The sequence below is a fragment of the Rattus norvegicus genome, chromosome 14, assembly GCF_021556685.1.
Source record: "Rattus norvegicus strain SHRSP/BbbUtx chromosome 14, alternate assembly SHRSP_T2T, whole genome shotgun sequence".
Lineage (NCBI taxonomy): Eukaryota > Metazoa > Chordata > Mammalia > Rodentia > Muridae > Rattus > Rattus norvegicus.
The window spans coordinates 83671939-83686152 of NC_141547.1; the positions used below are offsets into that span (position 1 = coordinate 83671939).

Sequence of the window (14214 nt, forward strand, 5' to 3'; positions counted from 1 at the left end):
CTTTTACCTGACTATGGATATATATATCTTAGGAAGCATCTACAGTAGTGGGCTTCCTTATGATTTGTTTCAAAAATCTTTAGTGTTAGCTGTCTGTCCCCAGTTCCCTCCTGTTTCGATTTCTTGGCTATTACAAACTCAGCAGCAATCACCATGGATAAGCTAGTGTCTCCAGAGCAGAGAGAGGCCCAGGAGTAGTACAGCTGAACACGGAGTACATACACTTCGAACTTTTCGAGGAACTCCCACAGTGATTTCCAGAGTGGCTGTCAGTCTGCACTCCTCACAGTGCTCTCCTTCCCTCAGACCCTTACTCTTTGTGCTGCGTAGTTTTGTTTTGTTTTCTCCTACTTGTGAAAAGGGGACCTCAACTGCAAGACTACCTCCTTCAGACTGGCCTGTGCGCATGTCTGTGAGGGCAGCTTAACTGCTCATTCAAGCAGGAGTGCCAACCTCCTGGGATCACTACCATTCCTAGGAAGGCAAGTGTTGGCTGTGTAAGAAAATTAGCTGTGGGCTCAGAAGCTAAGAGCATTGGCTGCTCTTCCAGAGGACCTGGGCTTGATATCCAGCACCCACATGACCAGAACTATCTGTAATTCCAGTTTCAGGGGGAATCTGATGCCGTCTTTTGAACCCCCCTGGTACTGCACACAAATATGCACAAACATAATGCAGGCAAAACATCCATACATATTTAACACACATATACAAAGGAAGCAGTAACTGTGTAAGTCAGAAGAAGCAAGCTGTAAGCAGCATTCCTCCGTGGTCTCTGATTTGGTTCCCACCTTCAGCTCTGGCTACGGCTCCATGCAATAATGGATTGTACCTGTAAGATCTATCAACCCTTTCCTCCCTACGCTGGTTTTGGTTAGGGTTTGCCTAAGCGTCATAAAGGAAACAAGAACATTCATCATCACGGATGTGGGGACTGAAGCTCGGTCTATTCAGTAAATAGAATCCAGGTGTCCTGCCATCAAATCCATTGTTCATTATAATTTGCTTCTTCAACCCAAAAGAGAGAAACAAAGGTAGGACATTTTAGGAGAGGTCATCAGAACTCTCAGTAGGTCCTGGGCTTCTACTTGGGATTGGCCTGTTCTTGAGTGGTCTACTGTGACCTAAACACAGCTAAAATGGAATTATTGCTCTTCTTATGAACCAATTTTTTTCCTCATGACTCTTAAATTTCTACTCATCATTTCCCTGCCATCAGAAGTGGCTTACACAGCGTTCTGGTAATGAGTAAACGGAATGGCACAGACAGAGCACCTAAAAAACGGTATCTCACACATCAAGTCATTCAGTGACTGACAGCTGCAATCACTCTCACTGCCTCAAGACGCTCCAGCCACACTGCATCCCCATAGCAGGCCAAAGTTGGGTCCCAAGAGCTGTCCTAACCCCCTGAAATATGTGATGTTTCTTTACATGAGAAAGCAGAGGGAGGAGATACTTGCTGACGTGGTTAACAATCTTGAGACAGAAAGATTAGTCTTAATTACCCAGGTGGGCTTAAATGATCCTGTGTACTTAAAAGGAAAAGACACAGAGGGATATGAACACAGGAGACAGCAGTGAGCACACAGGCAGACTGGACTCTCCTATGAAGCTATGGTTCTTTTGGGAAGCACTCTCTGTAGATGCCATCCAAGTACAACATACACGTAGCGCTTTCTAGGGACGTGGTGACAGCAGGGACATAGACACTGTTAAATCCTGCTTCCTTAAGACACCAAAATTATTACAAAAACAATTGTTCCCAAAATTAACTATCATATCAACATAATCCTGGCCAAAATTCCAATGATATGTGTGTTGGAACTCATTACATGGGTTCTAGTAGTCATACAGAAGAGAAAATTACTACAAGGACATTTAAAGAGGAGGATTATGAAGGGGAAAGAGTTAAACTTCCAGATACCAAAACATACCATAAAGTTAGAATAATCAGAGCATGACAACAATATTTCAAGAGTAGATTTATGAGTGACATAGAATACCAACTATAAATTATCTATTCATATCGAAGATCATGACCTTTCAGTTTTAGCAGAGCAGAGCAGACTGTTCAAATGTTATCAAGTGGGAAAAGTCTCCAAACTACAAAAAACTTCAGCTTGCTTAAGGAGTCAAAAATTTGAAAAAGAAAATCTTAAAAAACGTATGAGAAATAAATATAGAACATTTTAATTATAAGAATTGAGGGGAGATGAGTATTTTACTTTCTTTTGTTTTCTTGTAAAACTGGGTCTTTCTGTTTCCTGATTAGCCTGGAAGTCACTCTGTAGACCAGGCTGGCCTCAAGCTCACAGAGATCCCATTGCCCCCATAGCTGGGATTAAAGACCTGCACCAGCACACCTGGGAGAAGGAGTCTCTCTTTTTTTTTCTTTTCTTTTCTTTTTTTTCAGAGCTGGGGACCGAACCCAGGGCCTTGCGCTCGCTAGGCAAGCGCTCTACCGCCGGGCTAAATGCCCAGCCCCCGAGAAGGAGTCTTTTAAGCGATGCATGAAACAGTGAAGCAATGGGAAGACGTCCGCACGCACGAGCCGTGGACTTACTACGATCGGCCGTGACTGCAGAGTCCAAGCCACGCCTTTCACAATCCTAGTAACAGCCCACGAGGTGGTTCAGCTACAAGGGTGGCTGTGGCAAAGCCTGAGGAGTCTGGTCTAATCCCCGGAAGCAAGCAGGCAGAAGGAGAGAACAGACATGGCCTCTACCTTCTACATGTATGTCATGACACACACGTACTGCCTCCCTACTAGTGGATGAAAGAACCCCAACAACATTTCTTACAGAAATAAGGACAAAGGCTATTATATAATTTGTACGGAAGTATAGTGGGATAGCTTGGTAGTGGAGCATCTGCCTACCATAGAATACGTCCACGCCAACGCTTATATTTCAAAACAGCCAAAGTGCAAGCCACCTCCACGTCTGTCCTGGCCAGAGTTGCTATTTGCTGGGATGAAACAGCACACCTGAGAGGAACATGGGAGGACATGTGGCTTACACGTCCAAACGTAATCACCGTTAATCCTAGAAGGAGGTCAGGGCAGGAACTTAAAACAGTAGAAACCCGAAGGCAGTAGGGAATAGCAGAGACCATGAAGACCAGCCCTTATGACTTGTTCAGCCTGCTTATTTATTTTTTTTTTTGCTTTTTTCCTTACATTTATTTATTTTTATTTCATGTGCACTGGTGCTTTGCCTGCATGTCTGTATGGTTGTGAGCCACCATGTGGTTGCTGGGAATTGAACCCAGGTCCTGCTGAAGAGCAGCCAGTGCTCTTAACCACTGAGCCATCTCTGCATCCACTCAGCCTGCTTTTTTCTTATAGGACCTAAGGACCACCAGGCCCAGGGATGGCACCACCCACAATGGGTTGGGCTTTCACCCATCAATCACTAATGAAGAAAATGACTTAGAGCTAAATCTTATGGGTGCATTTTTCTCAATTAAGAGTTTCTCCTTTCGGGGCTGGGGATTTAGCTCAGTGGTAGAGCGCTTACCTAGGAAGTGCAAGGCCCTGGGTTCGGTCCCCAGCTCCGAAAAAAAGAACCAAAAAAAAAAAAAAAAAAAAAGAGTTTCTCCTTTCAGTTGACCAGCTTGTGTCAAGTTGACATAAAACTAGCCAGGTCAATGTCCACAGATGGAAAGATGTTATATACACAAATACAGTCTCATCGAGTCTTAAAAGGAAAGCATTTGTGATATGCATATGAACTTTAAGAGTATTGTGTTACATAAGTCAGTCACAAAGGGCAGATATTGCTTGTTTCCACTTAGAGGAGGCCACTGGGAACGTATAATCAATAGAGACTGCAGCAAAAGGGTGGTTTTCAGGGGCTGAGGTATGATGGTGAGGACAGGGAATGACTGTTTGACAGAAAATAGTTTTGGTAACAACGACATCAAAGATGGGTGGTGGTTATGGTTATGGGACAATGTGAATATATTTTATGCTACTAAACTATACACATATAATGCTTAAAACAACATTTCAGTCTGACAGCATGGGCCTGCAATCTCAGCTACTATGAAGACTGAGGCCTATGGGGCACAAGTTCAAAGCCTGCCTGGGCACCAGTGGGAGTCTGGCACACCTGTTGGTTCTTCTAACGAGAGAGGAAGGTTGGGCGTGATACTACATTCCCTTGACCCCAGCACGCAGGAGGCAAAGGCACCCAGATCACTGTGAGTTTGAGCCCAACCTGGTCTACATAAGTGAGTTCCAGGATATCCAGCGCTACGAAGCAGCTAGACCCCACTTCAGAGAGAGAGAGAGACAGACAGACAGACAGACAGACAGACAGACAGACAGAGACTGAAGACAGTGCTGAAAGAGGAGCAGGTACCCATACAATATTCTTTTTAGAAATATTAAATCACGTGTATTGACTGGGGAGGCATGCCAAAGTGATCCCGGAGGCACCGAGGAGGTCAGAGGACACGCAGGAGTAGATTCTCTTCTACTGTGTGGGTCTCAGGCTTGGTGGCAAACACCTTTACCTGCTGCTGAGCCATCTCACTAGCCCTAAACTGAATTTAAAAAAAGATTTATTCATTGATTTTTACTTTGTGTGAGTGTTCTGCCTGCCTGTATGTGCACCAGCACCCATGGAAGCCAGAAGAGGGCGCTGGGTGTCCTGGAACTAAAGCCACAGTTGGAAGCCACCCTGTTGGTGCTGGAAACGGAACCCGGGTCTTCTGCACCAGCTTAACTACTGAGCCACCTCTCCAGAGCCCACAATCGCATCAAAATTTCTGACACAAAATGAGAGCTGGGCATGGGGGCTCACCCCGGGACTGCAGTTCTCAGAAAGCAGACACAGGAGGATCCTGAGTTCCAGGCCAGACTAAGATACACAATGAGATCCTGTCTTTCTTTTTTTTTAAATTAGCTGATGGTGTACTTCTTTTTTAATCCCAGCACTCAGGAGGCAGAGACCAGTGAATCTCTAAGTTTCTTGCCAGTCAGTTCCAGGCTAACTGGGGCTACGCAGTGAGATCTGGTCTCAAAATCAAAATAAACCAAAGTTGCATACTACCCCAAACTGAAAAAAATACACTGGAAATAAAATTTTAAAAGAATAAAGTTTCTGGGCTGGAGAGATAGCTCAGTGGTTAAGAGCACTGACTGCTCTTCCAGAGGTCCCGAGTTCAAATCCCAGCAACCACATGGTGACTCACAACCATCTGTAATGGGATCTGATGCTCTCTTATGGTGTGTCTGAAGACAGCTACAGTGTACTTATATATAATAAATAAATAAATCTTTTTAAAAAAGAAAAAAGTTTCTAAGCAAAAAATTAAAACAATTATACATTTTTCTTGATCAAGTTAATACATTTGAATCGCTTCATATAATCAATGGATTTTGTGCCATTAATATAGTTGGAGTCTACTTAATTTTCCTGTTTAAATTTTTATATTACTTATCTATCCCAATAGTACATTCACGCAGTGCGCCCCACAAAGGTAGCGGAAAAATGTACAGTAAGACTGGATCCTGAAGTCACTCAATTCCCTCGCTAAGAGACAATTGTGTCTTGACATTTTCGTTTCTTGAATTTTTGCAGAAAGTACCTGTTCTCACTTTGAAGTCATAGGTACAGCTAAAAACTGAAATTGCTATAAAAAATCATTTCATTCTCTCCAAATTGTTGACGTAAATCTGTAGGAGATGTGGAAAGTGAGACCGGTCGAGCTGAGGGTGGGGCCGGCAGAGGCACTCTTGGTCTGGAGCGGCAGCTTCCTCTCCTGCCAGCCTCCAGTTACTCCCTTCTAGCAACCACGCGGTTTCCTCCTAACTAAAGGAGAGGAAGGAGAGCCGGAGTGGAGGGAGGGAGGGAGGGAGGTCAGAAAGGCAGAAGGCTTGGTGGTAAAGGGGTAGGGCTCGAGAGCATTTCAAGGCACAGAAGCCACAAACCCTAACAAATAAAGTGAAGAAATAAAAAACAGTCCAAGCAGTGCGCTTTAGGAATGTAGAAGGGCGAGGAATGGAGGGAAGGACTTTATAAATTAGCCTGGAGCTGGCTGAACATGTCTAACAAGCTTCTCCTCCTCAGAGTGCACGGGTTTTCCCTGACTCATGAACACTGAGCTGACACTATGCCAGAGCAGTGCACAGAGCCTGGGAAGGAAGCCTTTTGGAACCAACATGGACGGGGGAGCAGTCCAAGAAAACTGCACAAGCACAGAATGCAGAAATAATGAGGAGAGAGCCACTCTCACAACTAGTTCTGCTGCATGCTGAAGGACAATTACGAGCATGTCCAGAACCGCTACTGTCAGGTTAGAACTAGGCCTGCTAGATCCGGTTCGACTCAGGGACCCCCAGGTATACTTCCGTGTTTTGGGCATTCCTGCAAGTGTACAGGCCACTCAGCACGCGTGCATGGAGCCCTGCTGCATTCTCCAAAGGCAAACACTGAAAAGCTATTCTGCTGCTGCTGCTGTTCGCACTTCTAGACTCCAGCCCAGGGCCAATCGCTGAGCCACACTTCTGGCCTTGAGCACCAGCTTTTAACACACACTTTCCAATCCCAACACTGAGTTTTTACTTGGTATACAAAGACCACCCCTTTGGCTAGTATTTCCAGTATAAGAAACACTGTTTGCAATGTTTTGAAAGCGAATTTAAAACCCAAGGCTGTTGGGTACGCGCAGCAGTGCAGCAGTGGCCTCGGAACACAGCTACATTGTACACTTAGCATGACATGCGTTTTCCAGCCTATAAAGATTTTCCATGATGTGGCGGGCTGCTCAGTTTCCAGTTAAACACAGTTTAGATGCAGGGCCCTTTCCCATCGAGCAGAGCTGGGGCGCTGAGCGCAACGGCACCGTTGCAGGGCATGTGACACGCTTTGGCTCTGAGGCTTTTGGGATTTTCTGATCCAGACTGAAAGCTTCTACCTTGTTTTAAAAGAGCTTCTCTGATCCCTACTTCGTATCCCTCAATCCATGGCCATGACCAGATTCAGCCCAGTACCAACATCCACCAAACTGGGAAGGAGCACGACATGGGCTGTGCCGTGGGCGTTTGTGCCACTGAGCTCACAGTTCCGAGTTCCAGTACTGGTCCTGCTCACAAGTCACCCATCCCAGTGAGCTGAGGAGACGCTGGCCGAGAGATGCATGGCTCTTCCTCTTCCACACGTCCCGAGAGCTGCGCTGCAACTGACCTTTGGAGTTTGGACTCTGTGGGTACAGAGCTGACTCCTGGAAAGTTTTATAATTTACTCAAATTTTTTGGTGAAAATTAGTTACCTTTAGAATTTCCACTATGGATAAGCTAAAAAAAAAAAAAGAAAGAAAGAAAGAAAAAAAAAGAATTTCCACTATGGTGATGAAAGTTAACTGGGGAGTTCTTTACAGGGAGAGAGCTCAGGCGATGTTAGTATCAGCGTCTCTTTTCAAAGTGTGTGTGTGTGTGTGTGTGTGTGTGTGTGTGTGTGTGTGTGTGACAATTTACAGTCCTATTCTCCCACTATTGGGTTCAGGGATTGGACTAACTTGGTAACAAGGACTTTTGCTTGCCCAGCCACCTTCACCCTCAGTTTTGATTGCCTTACTGTCGGTCTTTTCACACATGGAAGACGTAAGACTTAAAAGGTTCTCATGCACTATTACGTATGTCAAATAGATCCTATGTTTGCGAGTCTTTGACATGACGGTTAGTGTATGTTGACCATTCACTACAGATCAGTTAGTTGCATTATCTGACTTCACTGAACACGAGATGACTATAAAATGGAATCATGTTCTGAGTAGGTATGGTGACTTAAAATCAACTTTATTTTGATATGGGTATGGGATGTCTGGGTATGAGAGTGTAAGGGATCTCTGAGTAGCGAGGGGAAGTCCATACCCTACAACAAAGTCTCTCACTTCCAAGTCCAGCTGTGAATGTCTTCTCTCCCATAAATGCAGCAGTGGAGGTGAACTACGCATGCCTGAACAGGCTGAGGCCACAATGAAGAAAACCCCAGAGGAGAACTGAAACTGGAGACACTGAGTACCACACTGCATACAAACTGACATCCTTCCCAATCCCACCAAGATGCAGGGACAATGGTAATCGAGTCCCGGCCCTTTCCTGGTACAGTATATAGAGTAAGAAGGGGGAGCTGGGTTCCAGAACTGACTTGCAAGTTTCCACACAGAAGGAAAAAAAAAAGAAGGAAGGAGACTCATATTTGCCACGCAGCAAACAGGGATGCTTTGAGGATCAATGACATAATGTCTGAAAAGAGGCTGGAGTTCCTTGGAAAACAGACTCTACATAAATATAAAGTTATAATATTTAGGCTTAGTCCACAATGTGAGACCTGGTCTTTGGTTTATGAGGTCATCAGCAGTCTTGTAGAATGTGCTCAAATGCCCACCAAGCCACCTTCTAGGGTCCTCCTAAGTGGACTGCCTGGCTAATATGAGCCACCTGGTTGGAGAAAAATCAGAGCCAGTTTTCCTTTTTTGTGGCTCACGGAGGATACGTATGTGGAATGCTGATCCCATAAAGAGACAGGTATAGCCAAGACAGCACTTCCACGGCCTTTAGACCAGTGGTTGTCAATCTCCCTAATGCTGCGACCCTTTAATACGGTTCCTCATGTTGCAGTGACCCAGAGCATAAAATTATTTTTTTTCTTTTTCTTTTTTTCGGAGCTGGGGACCGAACCCAGGGCCTTGCGCTTGCTAGGCAAGCGCTCTACCACTGAGCTAAATCCCCAACCCTCATAAAATTATTTTTGTTGCTACTTCATAACCGTAATTTTGCTACTGCTATGAATCATAAATGTAAATATCTGATATGCAGGATATTTGACGTGTGATCCCTGTAAAAGGGCTGTTTGATCCCCAAAGGGGGTGTGACCCACAGGTTGAGAATCACTGATTTAGGGTTTCCAAGGAAGGCAGTAGGAATCTGGGTATGTTGTAGCTCGGAGGTAAACAACTCAGTATCATATGCTGATTTAGAAGAAAGACTAATTGTGCTTCACACAAGGAAAGCGAGACAGGTACAGGAATGGAAAAGTTTCCTGGACCAGTGTTCAGGGCATCAGCTTTTTCCCGGGCTAGTTTAATGTCGCTGACTAGAGTACACCGCACCTCCTCATCTCTCTCTATAGAAAGCCTATCAGGTCTATCCTGCAGACACTTTCATTTTAATATTCCAAGGAAAAAATCAGTTCAACAGAGACACTGATTTGCAAAATCTTGTGGCATAACTTAATGACAGTTATATTATTATGTAAAATAGTTACATTTCTCAGTCTTAAAAGAGAAGGTAATTGTAGTCCAAAGCTCCTGGCATCAGAAAATACCCTTTTCAAGGTGTAAGGTTCATAAATATAACTGATCATTAACTGCTCAACGGTAGTCCTGAGACTGCTGCCATACCACGATGTTCGCTTGTTCTGTTTCTGCATTTACTACAGCTGCTGTTCTTTCAGCGGCTGAACTTTTCTGACTGGCAAGGTACTGCAGACAGATTAAAGTTGGTGAACACACAAAGAAAATTAAGGTAAAGGGAACAGAGGTGGTATAGCCTTCCCTATGCATTAAAGATGCAACTGCTGAGTAAGATATTGGCCTCAGTTCTTCCTCTTCTTCCAGGCCTTATCAGTCCTAGGGTGGTGTGAGATGTGTCTAAGCAAGCTAGGCAAACTGCACGGACGAGAACGGAGCCTGAGCAAGCAAGAGAAGGACGCACATGGAAGACAGGATGGGTGCGAGGAATAGCGGATTAAACAGGGTAAGGAGAGAGTGTCACAGTAAGGGTGACCAACAGTTGGCTGTCATGGTGTTAGGAGTCAGACATTAGGGTAAGGAGAGAGTGTCACAGTAAGGGTGACCAACAGTTGGCTGTCATGGTGTTAGGAGTCAGACATTAGGGTAAGGAGAGAGTGTCACAGTAAGGGTGACCAACAGTTGGCTGTCAGAGCATAAGCAGGATTAGGAGGCCATCTACTAAAAAGAGGCCTAGTGTGGTATACCAGACCCAGCAGGATGGAAGGCAGTCTGGGTGGAGTCAGCAGCCCCGGGTGGGAGGGGGTGACACAGGTATCACCTGTATGGTGAAATGTATGGGAAATGAGGGTAGGAATTTGGTTACATTCCAGGGAAGCGACTAAATCCGTTGTGGCTGATAGGAGCCCGTTCTCACAGATGGAAAAGTTATAAATATGGAAAGTGAGGACACTAGAATGATCTTCACAGCATTGGACTGGCAGCGTGAGATCATGGGTGTCCACACAGATACACACATATAGGTGTAAGTGTGTGTGCTCAAGCACTTGTACACTCACATATATTCTCTGTCTCTGTCCACTGAGAGGACCCACAGCTCGGTTTCTAAAAGAAACCATTACATACCCAGGGGCTTCAGAAAAGCAAGTTGACTCTGGGACTGGAACAGGGAAACTATAAATCTGGGACAGCTTGTCAGGGCAGGATGGGAGTAGGTACTAAACAATTACGGGACACTAAAGCCTCCCTGACGGATAATTACTAGTAAAATCTCAGGGTCTATGAGCATCAAAGTAGACAGTGACGGATAAAGTACTCATGGATTCACACTGGATTCCTAAGTGAATGAGAAGCCTGATGAAGATAACGTAGAGTTCCAGAGACTTCTCTACACTCATTAGTCCCAAAAGATTTTTAAAAAAAAAACTGACTTTATTATAGAGAAGCCTAGCAAATAGCACCTTAACCAAATTACCTAGTAGAAAATTAACAATGAGACAAATCAAAATCATTGCTACTTAAAGGAAGTATGACTATTCATCACCACTTCTGGAGTTCTGAACACACACAGACCCTGAATGTAATCCTGAGGAAACACCAGTCACATGCATACGGAGTGGTCAGTGAGTCTGTTCTACGCCACATTCAGTACAGTCAAGGAAAGACTGAGGACCTGTTCCAAACTGAAGGAGGCTTACAAAGGGTAACGATGAAACAAACCACAGGAGCCTGACCTATCCTTACAAAAGGATAGCTGGGAAAGCGGGTAGAGTCTGGGGGCCACATGACAGTTATTATAGAAGTTTATCCTAGCTTGGATGGTTGTCCTGTGACTATGGAGGTGAATGGTTCTATTTCTAGGAATTGCTTAAGTTTTCTGGGGTAATGAAGCAAATTGTTCAGGGGGAAAAAACCCTGATTTGTGCTGAACTTGCAGCTTTTCCTGCAAAACTGGCATTATTTCAAAAATAAAAGTAAACATATGAACATGTTGATTTGTAGGAAAATATTTTTAGGAAAAGGACTAGCCTTTTCCTGCTACATACCTATCTTTTTCTTTTTTTTTGGTTTTTTTTTTTTTTTCCAGAGCTGGGGACCGAACCCAGGGCCTTGCGCTTCCTAGGCAAGCGCTCTACCACTGAGCTAAATCCCCAACCCCCATACCTATTTTTAATAAAGGTTTCTGAAGGCACCTGCTCTTCTCTAACTTACCTAGGACTGCTCTGTGATGAGCACGTATTAGGTGAGGCATCAAAGCACAATGCCAGACAGACAGGCGATGAGAGAATGAGAAACTGGAAGAATGTCAAGTCACAGTCTGGACTGGAGCCCATCAGGGATGCTTCTGAGACCATACAGACATCTTTAAGAATGTCTTAGGTCAACTAAACCATGCAAGGACAAAACTAAGAGCGGAGAGGGTCACTGAGGGGCTGTGTGCTCTCTGAGAGGCAGCAGTCAGTGAGCTGTGAGTGAGAAGAACCAAGGACGGCTCCCAGGGTTTTCTGATTTGTTTTTTGAGGAAGGGTTTCTCTGTAGACACGGCTGTCCTGGAATCCCTTCTATAGACTAGGCTGGCCTCTAACTCATAGAGATCCACCTGGTTCCCAGGGTTTTGACAGATGCGACCAGATAAAAGAATATTACTTACCAAAATGGAAAAGGTGAAGAGGTGTGAGGTTAGCTTTAATTGTCAACCCGATACAACCAGAATCACTTGGGAAGACAGTCTCAGGGACTGTCAACACTGAGCTGGGCAGCGTGCTTGTCTGTTAATTACATAAGTGATTCGATCCAACCCACTGTGGGAAGCATTATTTCCTAAACAGTGGTCCTTAAATCCTATCAAGAGTAGAGAAACCGAGTTGAGCACCAAGCAAATGAACGTGTCTGCATTCATTTTCTCTTTGCTTGAGACTGGGTGTGATGTGATCAGCTGTTCCAAACTGCTCCCGAGTCTCCCACAGTGCTGCACTGTAACCTGTCACTGCTTTCTCCCCTCAGCTGTTTTCTGTCGAGGTGTTTCATCACAGCAACAGAAATGAAAAGACGACGACGAGAGGTGACTAATGTTAGGAAAATGAACAGAACTGTGGACTTGACAACGGAGCTGTCAAGATGAAAGTCTGAGTAAATTGGGCTAAAAACAATAGAGAGCAGAGAAGTAGACACAAGAAGAACTAAGGGAATTGCCATGCACGATGGACAGAGTTCAGATATGAGGTGGAAAAGCCTTTTGGACAAGAGAAAATGCATTTGCTAACATGGGGAAGCATAAACGGACTTGACTCTTTTCTCATGCCAGCGAGAAGCCAACCTATGTCCAGGAAGGAGAACGTGTTGGGCGACGGTAAGAAGGAACACAGGTCGGGTGGAGCTGGATTAGGAGCAGCCTGAAGCTGGGCAGAGGCATTCAGACTTGATGTCGTAGGAAATGGGAGTCACGAGATCTTGTTGGTTAGGAAAGTGACCCCATGAAAGCTATAGTTAGGTTCAGCGGATGAGGTGGTGGTGTTATAGGGTGGAGGAGGCTGCAGATGTTGGTCTGGACTCAGGTTTTCTCAGTGACATCGCAGTGGAAAGCAAAGGTTTGGGGGCACATCTGGGACACTGAGATAAAGACGACAGATGCTGGCAGGCAGGGGCACTGGGTAGGGAGATGTGCTGAGGGTGTGGAAGAGGAAGGGCAGACGTGGATAAAGCGACTGCATACTGAACCGGACAGGATGGGGGACAGAAACGGGGAGAACTGTTGAAAGATGGAGAAATGGTAGTCTGGGACAAGGTCAGGGCTCAGAATAAGACGTGTAAAAGTCATTGGTACACATAACAGTCTGAAGAAGCTCTGAGAGTGAATGTGCCCACCAAAGAAAACACGTGGAGCTGGGAGAGTGCAAATCAGATCTCTGGAGATGTTGGGAGCTGCCTGCAATTAGAGACGGGAAAAGGAACAGAAGCAAAAGAGAAATGGATAGCAGGGTAGACAGAAGAGAAGGAAATCAGAGGACACTAATCCCAGAAACAAGAGGGGTGTTTCAGAAAGGATACAATGCCATCACCATAGCACACAGAAGAATGGAATAGAGCAAAGATTGTGGGCGGCTGGTAAGGAGGGCGTCTCAGGAGGAAAGAATCAGGCCAGCAAGTAAAACACAGCTCATCAGGGTCACGTGACAGTTACACTTCTTGTTCCCCTACTGAATGTTAGACCAACTTCTTTAAATTTCCCTTACTTTCCTCTTCTCTGAGAATTTCCAAGTCTAATTTCTGAAAAATTTCAGATTTATGTCATAAAAAGCAAGTGAAGGAATTTGACTTCTCTGTCCTCATAAATCAACAAGAAATTTTTACTAATTTTCAAAATTGAGTTTAGAGTTGTTCTGAAAAGCTCTGAAAAAAATCTGTAGGAGGGAGAAATTTTTTTTAGGTCAAAGTTTTTTCAGATAATGTAGTTTATGGTGTCCAGCGGCCCTCTACCTGGCTGAGATACTTATTTCCAAATAGATGTCAATTTATTAATATTGTCTGCTCTGGGCCATTCAGACTTATTATCTAAATACATTTGTATTATTTTTACAGTATTTTAGAGTATTTGAATGATAAATTTTATGTGAACTTTGGCAATTCAACTTATTTGAAACTTTTTATATATTTATTTATTCATTCTTCAGATCAAAATGCATAAAAATATTTCATTTCTAGGTCCTCTATTTCTTGAAGTATTTTTTAGAAATGTATTTATTGTCTTCTGGACAGAAATGGTAAAGTGACATTTCCTTTACAACCCTCGCTAGAATGAGAGTGATAAATCCAGTAAGCAGAAACGTAAAACATAAGAAGACACTAGCTGGGCAGGAGAGATGGTGCAGCAGCTAAGTGCACTGAGTTCTGTCCTCAGAGCCTACTTCAAGTGGCTCACGCTCCTATAACTCCAGCTCCCAGGGATCCTTA

General features: G+C 44.4%; 1 protein-coding gene across 8 annotated transcripts in view; it reads right to left on the reverse strand.

The window, feature by feature from the left end:
* Positions 1–14214, reverse strand: part of Hormad2 (HORMA domain containing 2) — an 83029-nt gene that overhangs the window by 13525 nt on the left and 55290 nt on the right. The gene's annotated exons all lie outside the window — the stretch shown is intronic.